The 15811-nt window shown below is 41.8% G+C and overlaps 1 non-coding gene across 1 annotated transcript; it reads right to left on the bottom strand.

Moving 5' to 3' along the window:
* Positions 1-2067: 2067 nt before the first annotated feature.
* On the bottom strand, positions 2068-2146 carry LOC132821105 (small nucleolar RNA SNORD79). The gene has a single exon (XR_009645294.1). It is a non-coding gene; the product is annotated as a small nucleolar RNA SNORD79 (small nucleolar RNA).
* Between the last annotated feature and the right edge of the window lie 13665 nt (positions 2147-15811).

Raw genomic sequence — 15811 nt, 5'->3', positions numbered from 1 at the left:
CATTTCCTTGTTCCCCATTATAAATTCACCTGTTTCTGTCTTCAAGGGTCCAATTTTAGTCTTAACCATTGTTTTCCTTTTCACATACCGAAAAAAGCTTTTACTAACCTCCTTTATATTCTTGGCCAGTTTGTCTTCGTACCTCATTTGTTTTCCACATATTTCCTTTTTAGTTATCCTCTGTTGCTCTTTAAAAGTTTCCCAGACTTCTGGCTTCCCACTCATCTTTGCTATGATATCCTTCTCTTTTATCTTTATACAGTCCTTAACTTCCCTCGTCAGCCACAACCAACCCTGCCTCCCCTTAGGATCGTTCTTCCTCTTTGGAATGAACTGATCCTGCATCTTCTGCATTATATCCAGAAATACCTGGCATTATTGTTCCTCTGCAATCCCTGCTTGGGTATTGCACCATTGAACTTTGGCCAGCTCCTCCCTTATAGTTCCATAGTTCCCTTTGTTCAACTGCAATACTGACACTTCCGATTCTCCCTTCTCCCTCTCAAACTGCAGATTAAAGCTTATCATATTATGGTCACTACCATAATGGCCCCTTTACTTTGAGGTCCCTGATCAAATTCGGTTTGTTGCATAATACCAGATCCAGAATTGCCTTCTCCCTAGGAGGCTCCAGTACAAGCTGTTCTAAGAATCCATCTTGGAGGCACTCCACAACCTCCCTTTCTTGGGGTCCAGTACCATCCTGATTCTCCCAGTCTACCTGCAAGTTGAAATCCCCCATAACAACTCTGGTAATACCTTTGTGAAAGGCCAATTTCAACTCCTTATTCAACTTACATCCTACATCCAGACAACTGTTTGGGGGCCTGCAGATATCTCCCATTAGGGTCTTTCTACCCTTAGAATTTTTCAGGTCTATCCATACTGACTCTACATCTCCTTACTTTATGTCCCCCCTTGCAAGGAACTGAATACCATTCCTCACCAACAGTGCCACCCCACCCCTTCTGCCCGTCAGTCTGTCCTTTCGATAGCATGTATAGCCTTGAATATTCATTTCCCAGGCCCTGTCCACTTGAAGCCACCTCTCAATTATCCCCACAACATCGTACCTGCCAATTTCCAACTGAGCCTCAAGCTCATCCACCTTATTTCTTATGCTCTGTGCACTCATATATAATATTTTTAATTTGTTACTCCCCTCATCCTTCTTATCAATCCTTATTTCACTTGACCATATTGTATGATGCCTTCTTGAGTTTTCTACTCCGTTGATTCTGTTGTCTTCCTTAACTTCTCTTATTCTCATTTTCCCTTTAACTTGCTTCTTGAATTTTCAGTTTGTCCCCCCTCCCCCCATTACTTAGTTTAAACACATCTATGTTGTAGTGGCAAACCTGTCTGCCAGAGTGCTGGTCCCCCACCTATTAAGGTGCAACCCATCCCTCTTGTATTATTTAGAACACACCTACTTCAGTAGCACTCACTAACCTTCCCAACAGCCTCTGTTCTTCGACCTCACTTCTGCCCAGCTCCTGCTGCTCTCTGCTGCAAAAAAGATTGCTGGCTTCGAGGTACGTACTTAAATAGCACTCACCAATCTTCCCAACAGCCTCTGTGCTCTGATCTCACTTCCGCTCAGCTCCCGCCACTCTCTGCTGCAAAAAAGCAAAGCAAAGCATGATTTTCTGAGGCGGTAAAACTCGTCGGACTAAAGGTCAGTTTAAAGAAATCAAAGATCCTGTGTCAGCCTGCATGCTGGGAACAGAGCTCAATAGAAAAAAGTCTGGGATTAAGACTCTAATGAAAACTACGAGGCCATTGCCAATGTCAGAAAATCCCATCTGGTTCAATACTATCTATCGGGGATGGAAATCTGCCATCCTTACGCAACCTGGCCTACATGTGACACCAGACCCACAGCAATGTGGTTGACTCTCATCCGCCCTCTGGGCAATTAAGGATAGGCTATAAATTCTGAAACAGACTGAGGATCAGTTGCTAGTAGAAACTAACACAATGGGTGCAGTAACAATATAGTAGTCCTTTTAGGCAAAAGGAACTGACAGCCTTGAGATCAGAATGCAGGGGGTGGATGTTATACTGTACTAATTCAATAATTACAAGTCTTCCACATTTTTTCAGAGAGATTCCCACTGTAATTATATTAGCATCATTAACAGTACAATGAAATCACCACTCCATCTCAAGAATCCCACATCCAGACCAAGGTCAATTAATAGATGTACTAACTGATTACAAGGAATCTCAGATTTAGTATAGTGCTGAATCTCACTGCATAGTAACAGGTGATGTCCACATCTGTGAATGAGTGAGTTTAAGAAAAATGCCATCGAGTAATTTACCTATTTATGGTGTATTGTCTTGCTAAATGTTGCCATAAACAAGGAAGTGGACAATAGATTTTCAAAAGCAAACAGTGCATTCAGCAGATTCTACAGCCAAGTGTCGAGCAACCACAGCCTCGGAGACAGGCCAAACTCAAAATCTACAAACCTGTAGTCCTCACCACCCTTTTGTATGTTGCTGAATCATGGGGCCTTTATCCCGTGAAGTACACTTTCTGGAGTATTTCCATTGTGTTGCCTCCATAGGACCAAGAAAACTCGTTGGTATGATCATATTGTAAACAGCCAATATCATCAACATCAATGCAATCCACCTACAAAATCAATTTTATTGGATAGGCAATTATTGCCTGCTCAAGAACTTACTGTATAGGGAGCTGGCCACAGGTAAATGAAAGAGAGGCTCCACACAATTATTTTAAGGACTCCCTTTAGAGGTTCCCTGCTGTATGCACGTCATCATCAGTGGGAAGCATAGTTCACAGATCATGATGCCTGATGACCTAATATTAGGATTGGTACAGACACCTTTGAGACTGAATGAAGAACCAACTTGAATGGTATGCAAGACAAAAGAAGGAGAGAAGGACAACTCTAATTGTTTCCAATAGCAACTGCAATGTCACGTTTCCAGAAAGACAAGCACAGATTTAGGAGTTGATAACAGACTCAAGACATTTGATTGGAAAGGGCAGTAATTTGTGATCTAGAGTTGTTTTTTAAGGAAAAGGGTGATGATGGCAAATTTCACAGTTTGGAGGAGAGCACCTAATGAGAAACATTAACGATACCAGCTAACATGGAGAGGAAACTGGATGATCAGCAGTTGAGTGGGAATAAGGTCAAGGAGGAACAGTTAGATATTATGGACAACATTTAGTTGAGAGGGACGAAATTACAGAAACATAAGTTGAGTGCTGAAACAACCGTGTACATCAGGAGTTTGGCCCGGTGGGATAATGGAAAAGAAAGGCATAACAAAGGCAGTTGATAGCATGATCTTGAGGAAAATAACAAAAAATTCTATGTCCTCCTTACATTTATTGTTGGGATTGAGACTAGTGGAGACAGGAGAAAGAAAATTACAAGGACAGTCTGCAGTTGAGTAAGGAAGGGTTACCTTTGTGTTCCAGGTGATCCAGGTTTTATGTGACCCAAACAGATCTGGTGGATAACAAAATCAATTGTCCACCATATTCTTTCAGAGCTGTGCAGAACAATGATGCATACTGGTGTGATGATAATGTCAATGTCACCAGATTGTGCAGAGAGATCTGAAGGAGGCAGAATCTGCATCAGAATGTAATAATTTTAACTGAAATACAGTGGGGATGTAATGGCCTAGTGGCATCATTAGAGGACTGTTAGGCCAGAGACCCAGGAATGTTCTGGAGAATGGGGTCGAATCCCACCATAGCAGATATTGGAATTTGAATTAAATAACAAAAATATCTGGATTAAGAATCTAATAATGACCATGAATCCATTGTCGATTGTCAAGAAACACTCATCTGGTTCAATACTGTCTGTTAGTGAAGGAAAGCTGTTATCCTTCCTTGATCTGGCCTACATGTGACTCCAGATGCACAGCATGGTCAACAGATTGTTGACCCGTGCCTACCCTCTGCAATTAGGGATGAACAATCAAGTTGTGGCCTAGCCAGTGACCCACTTATCCTGCAAATGAATAAAAAAAATTACATAAATGTTATTTCCAATTTGCTGTCGTCATGTGACTTTTACCATGAGGCATACACAAACTATGGGCATCTTAGGTTGAACACACTGCTGTGTTGTACAGTCTAATCATAGTGTCACAAGTTGCACTTAGGTGACTATTGCAGAGCTGCAAGGAAGCAGTTACTGTCAGAAAGGCATTGGGATGTGGAGATCTCTGAGCTGTGATTAAAATGAATAAAAAAGACAAATAACAATGCAAGCAATAGTTAAAAACATTTGTTAAGAGAAAATGGCTGCAGCCTTTCTGCCCCAGTTGACCTTTCATCTCGGCCTGCTCCTGCCACCTACCCAAAGTTCACAAACATGACTGCTTCACTCGACCTATCTTCTCAGTCTGCTCCTGCCCCACTGGATTCATCTCTACATACCTTGGCACTGTTCTGCCTCTGGTTCAGGAATTCCCCACCTACGTTTGGAACACCACCACGCCCTCCACCTCATCCATGACTTTTATTTCCCTGGCCTCCAACACCTCATCTTCACCATGGACATCCAGTTCCTATGCACATCTATCTGCCGTGATGAAGGCCTCCAAGCCCTCCGTTTCTTCTTCTTCCATTGACTCCACCTGTACCCTTCCACTGACACTCTCATTCAATTGGCTGAACTGGTCCCTACCCTCAACAATTTCTCCTTCCAATCCTCCCACTTCTTTAAGACCAAAAGGAGTAGTCATGGGCACTCGCATGGCCCCTAGCTCTGCCCGTCTCTTCGTCGGGTACGTGCAACAGTCCATCTTCCACAACGACACTGGCACCATTCCTCACCTTTACCTCTGCTACATCGATGACTGTCTGTGCCACCTTGTGCTCCCACGAAGTGGTTGAACAGTTCATCAACTTTACCAACACATTCTTCCTCGACTTCAAGTTCACATGGACCATCTCAGACATCTCCCTCCCCTTCCTGGACCTCTCCATCTCCATCAACGGTGACCGACTCAACACGGACATCTTCTGCAAACCCACTGACTCCCAACAGCTACCTGGACTAAACCTTCTCCCACTTTCCTCCTGTAAAAATGCTATCCCTTACTCCCAATTTCTCCTCCTCCACACATCTGTTCCAGGAGGACCAATTCCACCACAGAACACACCAGATGGCCTCCTTCTTCAAAGACTGAAATTTCCCCTCTTACGTTGTTGATGATGCCCTCCAGCACGTCTCATCAACTTCACACACCTCTGTCCTCCAACCCCACCCCTCCAACCTCAACAAGGACAGAACTCCTCTGGTCCTCACCTTCCACCAACCTCCGGATACATCGCATTATCCTTCACCATTTTGGCCACTTACAAATGGACCCCACCATCAGAAATATATTTCCCTTCCTACTCCTATCCACCTTCTGTAAAGAACATTCCCTCCGTGACTCTCTTGTTAGGTCCACGTCCCACAGCCTCCACTCCCAACACCTTCCACTGCCACTGCAAGAATAGTAAAACCTGCGCTCACATCTCCCCCTCATCTCCATCCAAGGCCCCAAAGGATTCTTTCACATCTGTCAGAGATTTACCTGCACTTACACACACATCATCCTTTGCTTCCGATGTGGTCTCCTCTACACTGGAGACACCTACTCGAGGAATGTTTTAGAGAACATCTCTGGGACACATGCATTAAACAACCCCACCGCCCCGTGGCCAAACACTTTAACACCCCCTCACACTATATCAAGGACCTGAAGGTCCTGGGCCTCCTCCATTGCCAAACCCTTACCACCCGCTGCCTGGAGGAAGAACGCTTCATCTTCCACCTTGCAACCCTCCAACCATATGGGATCAATGTGCATTTCACCAGTTTCCTCATTTTCCCTCACCCCACCTTATCCCAGATCCAACCTTCTAACTCGGCACTGCCCTCTTGTCCTGTCCTACCTATTCATCTTCCTTCCCACCTATCCACTCCACCTTCATTTCTGAACGATCACCTTCACCCCCAACTTCATTTACCTATCAGATTCACAGCTCCCTTCCCCCTAGCTCCACCCCTCTTCCCATTTATACCTCAGCCCCTTTGGGCCTCCCCCTTATTCCTGATTAACGGTTTATGCTCGAAATGTCGACTCTCCTGCTCCACGGATGCTGCCTGACCGGCTGTGCTTTTCTAGCACCACACTCTTCGATTCTGATCTCCAGCATCTGCAGTGCTCCGTTTCTCCATTGCAGCATTTCACCTACCTGTCCAAATGGAGTAGGCAATGTAAAGTAACACATTGGCAGAATTATGAAATAGCAATAGATTTGTTCGTCATGGAGAACAGTTACAAATTGCTACAGCGAAAAGACGCTGTTTCAAACATATTCCACACAAAGTCTCTTTGATGAACAGAAAAAAAATACACCAGCTTTGAAGGCATCCTTTGAATTCAAAATGAACATTACTTATGATGATATGTGTACAATATTAAGAACCAATGTGAAAAACATCCATTGATCAATATGTAACGTCATAATCTTATCTTGCTGAAAGCTGTAAATCTGTGCAACCAAATGATGAGCTAATCAAAAATTGAATAATTTTAGACATAAGAGATCCACAATGACAGTGTTGCTGCTCAAAGAAGAGAATCTGACTTTTGAAGGTGTTATAAACATGCACAGAAGCTGAGGCTATAAATCAACAGCTACACCATCTGGCAGCAGCAAAATGGCTCAGTGGTGAGCACTGCTGCCTCATAGCGCCAGGGGCCTGGGTTCAATTCCCACCCCAGGTGGCTGTATGTGTGGAGTTTGCATGTTCTCCCCATGTCTGCCTTGGTTTCCTCCCACAATCCAAAGATGTGCAGGCCAAGTGAATTGGTGATGTTAAATTGCCCATAGTGTTAGGTGCAAATGTAGGGGAATGAGTGTGGAAGGGTTACCCTTCAGAGGATCGGTATGGACTTGTTGGGCTGAAGGGCCTGTTTCCATCCCTAATATGCATGGACAGAATCAGGGAAATTTGTCCACAATATAAAGATGCAGCCCAGACCTATGCATCATGTTGATAAACATCCTACATCTTGTCAGGATCAACAATGTAGAGAAAAGCAGCCATGCATCCATAGAAGACCCAACAAAAAAAATCAAGCTCAAAGGGTAAGTTGTAAGTATTGTGGATGTCATCCAATAATGTAAACTTACGTAAGGTTAGTATGGAAAAAAAAATTTAGCTACAAGAAGCAAAATTATTTTGTATACTTAGCTCTTACATTTAGCTATGAACCAGAAAGGGAAGTCTATAAGGATGATTAAGGTGATATCAGATCATGATTTGATCAAATCAACAATGGGTTCCAAAGAAATGTCAAGTGAAAATTTGGATAATTCAAACTACACTTTAGAACAGGTTGGCATTGTCAATTCTGAAGGAAAATTTAAATTGCAATGATTGTAATGAAGACAGCAGAATGGGAACATCAAATAAATATCAAAAGCCAGATGGACATGGTGCTTCTTGCAACATTATGAGCTTTGCAGACTTGAGTAAAGCTACACCAGATGGCAATCCATAAGTGAAACCCTCAAGCTAAACTTGAGGTTCTGTGATGAAACAATTCTCAACCTGAGAAGATAATTTCTTCTGAGAGTTCAATACTCTAGGATGGATGTACAGCCACAAAAAGACATGACCCATCCTCACTAGTATCCTTACATACAGATAAGAAAGGATTCCACTTCAACTACACATCCATCCTAGTAGAAGCCAAACAGCGACATACACGAGAATTCCTAGAAGCTTGGCATTCCAACCAGAATTCTATCAACACACACATTAACTTGGATCCCATTTACCATCTCCTGAGACAAAGAACAGAAAATTATATCACCACAGGAAATGACGCCACCACAGGAAATGGCGTCACCAACCCAAGGAAACTGTAACACATAAATAAAAAGCAAGCCATGCCACCAGTGCTTCATCTGGAGGACCACTGTTAATGTTACCTAGTGTGGTGATGAAACGTCTGAAAATGAACCTTCCTGCTCAGTGAATAAACCTACATCTGGGAATCCAAACAGTTAATATGTAGCTTGAATACAAAAATCCAATGATCGTTTTCGAATTTATGATTTGTAATCTACAATTTTTATTTTTGTTACATTTAAGTTTGTCCTGTTAGAGTGAAAATGACCTTACAAAGTAGCATAGGGGCGGCACAGTGGCATAGTGGTTAGCACTGCTGCCTCACAGCACCAGAAACCCAGGTTCAATTCCCGCCTCAGGCAACTGTCTGTGTGGAGTTTGCACATTCTTCCCGTGTCTGCGTGGGTTTGCTCCGGTTTCCTCCTACAAACACGAAAATGTGCAGGTTAGGTGAATTGGCCATGCTAAACTGCCCACAGTGTTAGATGTATGGAATGAGTCTGGGTGGGTTGCTCTTCGGAGGGTCGGTGTGGATTTGTTGGGCTGAAGGGCCTGTTTCCACACTAAGTATTATATAAAAATATATATAAAAATCATATGCAGTATGTTAAGAGGTTCTTATTTCAACTAAAATACAATGTTGGTTATTTGATTAAGAACTTAACTTATTTGTGCAAAATATTTTAAGATGTAAATCCAGTAAAATTCAGATTAAGAATTAAGCATAAAATTTAAACAATAAAGTAGCTTGGCAGGATTATTGATCTGTAATGTTTAGAGCATGACCAACTTTAAGCTCAAGGTTATAAGTCAATAGTAGGTTACCTTTTTTTAATTAGTGCAGCTTTTTCTGTCAAACTGTTGTTCTTTCAACACTCAACTGGGAATGAACTTAACACTGCTGCTCAAGGTTAGCATTTGGGTAAGAAAAGCGAAGTAAAAGAAATCATGGCAGTTAAGAGAAATGGATGTTTTACATATTTATGAACACAAGTTTTAATTTTAATTTCTAATAATTAATAGTTTTATCTTAATGCTACCATATGTTGAATCCGTAAGAACGTAAGCTGTGAGAAGTAAACTGCACAGCTCCTTGAGCCTACTCTGCCATGAATACAATAATTAACCAGGCATGGACACTGAAACCACAGGCTGTTAATAAATGTGCTGAGATTAAGAACTGGGAAGATATAAAATGCCTCAAAGGAAAACAAGTATAGCAGATGTCTGAAACAGAACAAAATATTCTGTGCGCACTGAGTCAAAGCTATACCTTCGAAGTCTTACATTACACCAAAACATTAAAGGAAATTAAGAAAGTATTATTATTAAATTTAATTTATATATGTAATTTGAAAAGAAAAAGAAAGTCAATTGTAATCAGCCAAAGTATGCACCAAGATTTTGTTGTTTGCTTTTTAGTTTTGAAGTTGTTGGAATTGAAAATAGTTTGTTGAGATAACAATGTATGTTTTATTAACAGGAACAAATGTAATATATTCATGTTACAGTACTCCTGTAATGTGTGGTCTAGCAGCATGCTGGGATAGCTAATGCATCATCTTAGAAGACTACCACAGTCTCCATGATGTATGCACCTGCTCTCTTCTCTTTGAGATATCAGCATTTGTGCTCCCGCCAGTGTTTCAACTGGAAGCTATTCCATCATGGCAGTTCATGCACAGCATTGCTCCTGAAATATCTTTGATGCATGTGGGATTTATTAGAGAGCCTTTCTCTTCTTATCCAGTCCTTTAACAATGTTTTAAGTGATATATTTAACAAAGAACAGTGATACTAAAGGGCGACTGTAGCTCGTTTGATCATATATTTGAGGCTGGCTTTCGTGCACTTTCCATCAAGGACTGAGTAGACAATGGTGATCGTTCAGGTGGTTTACCGACTCTCAGCCTAGTTGTTCATTTTGCAGTGCTGTGGAGTATTGTAGACAACGTGGACATTGCTTGTGGGCAATTATATTCCCTGCTTACTTTAAAAATTTGTATTTGTTCTTCTGAATGGATTTCAGTCCCAAACTCTTCAGCCCTGGGAACCCTGTGTAGGGAGGAGGAGGAAAGGCAAGGGGTAAGCATGGGTTGCTTCTGGGTTTCTCATGATAGCCAACACAGATCCACTCAGTGAACCACGGATGAGATTGTGAATGCTGAATGTGTCTCCTTCACAGCTGTCTTTGTGCCCTGACATCCTTGGAGAGAGAGAGAGTGCATCAATACCCTTGGGGCATCTAGAAACCTGGGCAGAGCGGAGGCTGGAGTGTATTATTTCCACCTCTGATTCCATATCAATTTATTCTCCTCCCTCTCTTCCGACTTATCCTTCACTGTGTCATTGTTATACTGCCCCAAGTGGGCAGAGCTTGTTAATTGTTTGGATGATTTGGTGGTGGTATATATAAATAAAAAGGACTGATCTTCTGCAGTAAGGAAGTAATTTGGAGTTTCTTTCAAACGATTAAATGCAAATACACAGTCTTAAAAGACAGAGCTGAAGATGTGTTGCTGGTTAAAGCACAGCAGGTCAGGCAGCATCCAAGGAACAGGAAATTCGACGTTTCGGGCCAGAGCCCTTCATCAGCCCTTCATCAGCCCTTCAAGTCTTAAAAGACAGACTGACTCCTGCTCAGGAAATGGATGGCTAAGTGTTATAGAGAGTAGCAGACAATTAATTTTGATCTCAAAAGAATGAGGTGGAAATGTAGACTTGGATTACTTTCCTAACCATGAGGAAGAAGGAGAAAGTGAGGACTGCAGATGCTGGAGTACCAGAGTTGAAAAATGTGGTACTCGAAAAACACAGCAGGCCAGGCAGCATCCAAGGAGCAGGAGAATCGACGTTTCGAGCATAGGCCATTCCTGAAGAAGGGCTTATGCCTGAAACGTCGATTCTCCTGCTCCTCGGATGCTGCCTGGCCTGTTGTGTTTTTCCAGCACTATATTTTTCAACAGTAATCAGGAGGAAGCAAGACATGACCTTGGTTTTGTCTTCCTCAGGAAAACGCAAGATTAAAAGCAAAATATTTACAAACAAGCTCTACAAAAAAGATCCTTTATTTGAAGTCAAAAAAATATTGTGGATTTTGATAGATTATATAAAATAGTTGCAAAGATTTCTCTAGACATTCCTGAATCTGCACTTTTATTCAATCTACTAAATTGTGTGCAAACCTCACACATGAATAGATTTTTGGCTTTGACTCACTTTCAAGCTAATGATGTGCTTTTAGAGCAATTCTTGGGAAAAATAATTATTTCCAGCTATCTTCATGTCACAAACTGGAATTTTGCAATGACACAGGCAGTGGGTTATTGACTTTCAAAGTTAATTAGGGCCAAGTTTCAGGTGCTTGTACAAAGAGGGAATTATTAAACATTCTGAGGTGCAATGGACTCTAGCCTGAGTTATAGATCAAGACAAAATGTTAGGTTGGGAGGTCAACCAGAGGAAAATGATCCCTGGAGTTGTGAGGAAAGTGATTTCATTGGTGATTTCGGTGTGAGCCAAGGTATCATTATGGAAGGAAATGTCCAAAAATCAGGAATCAAGTACTTGAATGATCTCATTATATTGATTGGTATGGTGTGTTGTAAAAGTTGTTGAACATCTCAGTCAGGCCATGAGTATCTTTATCATTTATTCATTTAATTCTGCTATCTTAGAAATGGCTGCACCTTAACAGTATGTATAGGGTCATTTGTCTAAACTGTTTATGAAAACTCTAAGATAATCAGAAATATAAAGAATATGAAAGGATATCTGTTTAGGTTTGGGAACACTAATACATTACTTTTATGACCCACTTGGGAAAGTGCACTGATTTTGAAGCTCCACTACTCCCTGGGTTGCCATGAAAGTTAATGAGTTAATCAAAACATAAATTCCCTAATGCATTGTCTGCTGAAACCAAGTTAACAGAGAGAAAAAAACATGAGGTTCCAGTAGTTAACAAGAATCCCTATTGATATCAAGTCAATAAATTCTAATCACAAGTAAAAAACTAGGAGATGTTATCATGTAACTCTACTAGTTAAGACTGTAATCCCTTTCGTAAAACCCACATACAGAAGCAGACAAAAATACCATCAAGAGCAGAGTTCAACAGCATCAGTCCACAGGGTTCCTTCTGACCTGCCAAGTTCTTTCACTTCTTTGCAGGAGGCACCAGTCAATTGGTATACTGACTACAAAATTTCTTAGTTACTGGTGAAATGCACCAACTTACAGTAGATAATGAGAAGAAAAATAAATGAGTTGATTCAAGCATTTCTACTGCAGTGACAGGGACACACAGCCTGATCTTCAAGCCGTCCAAAGACTTCTCCCTGCATCCATCACACCCAAAAGTTATTCAGGAGCCAGAGTTATCACCAAGCTGCTGAACTTTGGCATCCAAGACTGGTCACCATTGCACAAACCAGCTGCCTGTTGCCAGCCACCGGTCAAATCTCACTCTGTATATGCACCACCAATCAAATTGCAAAGCCAATTTGTCGACCCATCATTCCAAAAACATAAAATTACTCGAGGATCCCAGAGTTGTAGATAAGGAATATGAATCCTTTGTTGAACAAATCACATATTATCAAACAATGTGAGACAGCATGGTGCCCTGTTATAAGTGTCTCTCATTGCTTAGGAATTTTATAAAGTGATGGTATGTTCTGAAAGTATAGGACAAAAGTCAAAATATCTTTATTTCACTCTCCTGAAGAAGGGCTTATGCCCAAAACGTTGAAACTCCTGTTCCTTGGATGCTGCCTGACCTGCTGCGCTTTTCCAGCAACACATTCTCAGCTCTGATCTCCAGCATCTGCAGTCCTCACTTTCTCCTATAAGGACTAAGTGACAATAATGGATAAGGTTATGGAAAAGTGGATGGGAGCAAGCCTTGGAGTGACAACAAAACTGCTAACAGAACAGACAAATTTAGTGAATTCTGATTTTACGACATATGTGAGCATTAAATATGATAGTTCTGAACAGTGATGCAAAAGGTCCATTCAGCCATAGTTTGTGTGAAAATCATCCAGTAGTTGATGAAATGTTCCACAAGTTGCTGGTTGATCAACAAACTGCAAGTTGCACGTAGCACTGGCATGGACAGTACATGCCAACAGTTCTTTGCAAAGGTATCAGTGTCTTCTGTATTTTTTTGTAATCCTCTTTCCCTAAAAGGAACAACTATTAGCTCCACTTTTTCCATTCAGTTAAATACTCTACATACTGACAAGAAAGCATTTATCAAAGCTGAAACATTAAAACATTTAGTGAGCTATACGACATTAGAAGACCATCTAGGTGAGACTTTTATTGTTTGAATCAGGGGCATAGGGAATTGATACGTCAGGAAAAATTATAGGATATGATTGGAGCAGTCTAGTAATACAACATGAGAATCAGACCATGAAAGCGCATTCCCCCAAGTAATAGGCATGCATTGTGAATTCTCAAAATTGAACATGAAACAGGTGATATTGATGAGCCATGTTGTACTTCACATACCAATCTATTTTGAGTCAGACTTAGATCAGGAGATTGTGTTCAATAGTTCTGATGCAATAAATTTGCTGATCATGACGGACAATACCATCGAGGCTGGTATCCCATCACCAAGTCAACCCTTATTTACACATAGAGTCCTTGACAATGATCCAGCTCCCTTCGAGAGATATGTTAGAGTGACAGGATGCCTGACACTCTGGTTCTCATCTCACAGCCAGGGCTCCTTGATTTGTCCAGATTAACCATCCCAATCAGCGAAGTCATTCTCTATGAGGTCCAACTGGTTGACTTCATTACAATCACAACAACCCTCCCCATCTGAGTCCAAGGATGTAGGCCAGTTCCTTTTTTGTGTAGTTCCTCCTGGGGTGTTGTTACACCAATTCCTGATGTTTCAGGCTTTTGCCTGAAATGTTGATTTTCCTGCTCCTTGGATGCGGCCTGACCTCCTGTGCTTTTCCAGCACCACTCTAATCTTGACTCTAATCTCCAACACCTGCAGTACCCACTTCTGCCCTGTTTTAACACCAATTCTGCCTCTGATATGGGTGGTGCCTCTAATGCAGAGTAGCTAGCCTCTTGTGCACAGAGCATCTCGGAAGAAATTCATTCTCTCCTTCAATTAGCAAAAGCATCGAGGTAACCATGATCACAGATTCTGAGGTATTCTGAGAACAGCTAGAAACACTGTTGAGAAGCTGGACACATTTTGCTGCTGCACCTTTTGTGAGTTTGCTGCTTTCATTTGGTCCATATTCTTGCTTAGTACTATTGCACCTATCTGAACTTTATACATCACTGGACCTGACCTCGCATCCACTATGTCTCTTACCCATGCAGAGCCATTCCTGTGGTTCCTACATCAAACTTCATCCTCTGAAGTAAACTGTTTCTCTATCTTAATGGAGTCTTGTATTGAGCATTGGCATTCCTGATGTCATTTCACCAACCCCCATCCCCACCCCAGTGTGGAGTCTTCTCCCATTAGCTATTTGTGCAGTTAAATGAGGGGTAGTTCATAGTCAAATAGGGATTGGGACAGTTTGCTATCTAGTGAAGCTATAGGCTGTTCCTTTCAGCCTGCCTTCAAAGTTTGGACTGCTCTTTCTGTCAAACCATCAGATGATGGATGGTATGGAGCTGTCCATATATGTTGAATATCACTCTACTTTAGCAAATACTCAAACAAGGAGAAAGTGAGGACTGCAGATGCTGGAGATCAGAGCTGAAAAAATGTGCTGCTGGAAAAGCGCAGCAGGTCAGGCAGAATCAAAGGAGCAGGAGAATCGACGTTTTGGGCATAAGCCTGAAGAAGGACTTATGCCTGAAACGTCGATTCTCCTGCTCCTTTGATGCTGCCTGACCTGCTGCGCTTTTCCAGCAACACATTTTTCAGCCCAAATACTCAAACTCTCTGCTTGTAAACAATAGCCTGTTATATGTGACCAACACTTCCAGGAGTCCGTATATTGTGAAGATGTATGCTGTTTGTCTGTCATCATTCCCATATTTGACTTCCAGAAAGTCTTCTTCTGGGAATCCTCATCTTTCTGCAATTGCAGGTACACATGCCACCTGGCCAGATTTGTAAAGGACAGCCCTCCCTGCCAGCTTTGCATATACATCCTTTATGTGAGGAAATGGGTATGTATCCAGTTGTGAAAAGCAGCTAACCATTTGTTTAAAATTTCCACAAAGGAAAAACAACCTGCTGGGCTTCACAATGGGTACGACTGGTACTGCCCTTTCCGCAAACTGGACAATTTTGCTAATTGAAGGAGAGACTGAATTTGATGATTCCTTCGCTTTCCAACCTCCTGATTTCTGCCTCTACATGTGGCCGTTAGGCAAATTGCCAAAGTCGCGCCTTATAGAATCATGGAATTGCTTCCTGTTCAACATGTAAGGTAGCCTTGGCTCCTTTGATTGTCCCTAGAATTTTCTGAAAATCTTTTGGGTATTTAATTAGGACTCCACTCAGGCAGCCATTTTCTAATTGAAAAATGTTGAGGCAATCAAGGTGAAACTTTCTCAACAATTTTCACCCTATTGAGCTTGGGTCCCAAGACTTTTACTAGATTAGATTCCCTACAGTATGGAAACAGACCCTTTAAGTCTACACCGACCCTCCAAAGAGTAACCCACCCAGACCCATTCCCCTACCTGATATTTACCTCTGACCAATGCACCTAACACTATGGGTAATTTACCATGGCCAATTCACCTGACCTGCACATTTTTGGATTGTGGGAGGAAACCCACACAGACACAGGGAGAATGTGCAAACTCCACACAGACAGTCCCCCGAGGCAGGAATCAAACCTGGGTCCCTGGCACTGGGAGGCAGCAGTGTTAACCACTGAGTCAGCATA

The sequence above is a fragment of the Hemiscyllium ocellatum genome, chromosome 1 (genome assembly GCF_020745735.1).
Source record: "Hemiscyllium ocellatum isolate sHemOce1 chromosome 1, sHemOce1.pat.X.cur, whole genome shotgun sequence".
Lineage (NCBI taxonomy): Eukaryota > Metazoa > Chordata > Chondrichthyes > Orectolobiformes > Hemiscylliidae > Hemiscyllium > Hemiscyllium ocellatum.
The sequence above is the reverse complement of the archived record's forward strand: the minus strand, read 5'-3'. Positions and strand labels throughout refer to the sequence as shown.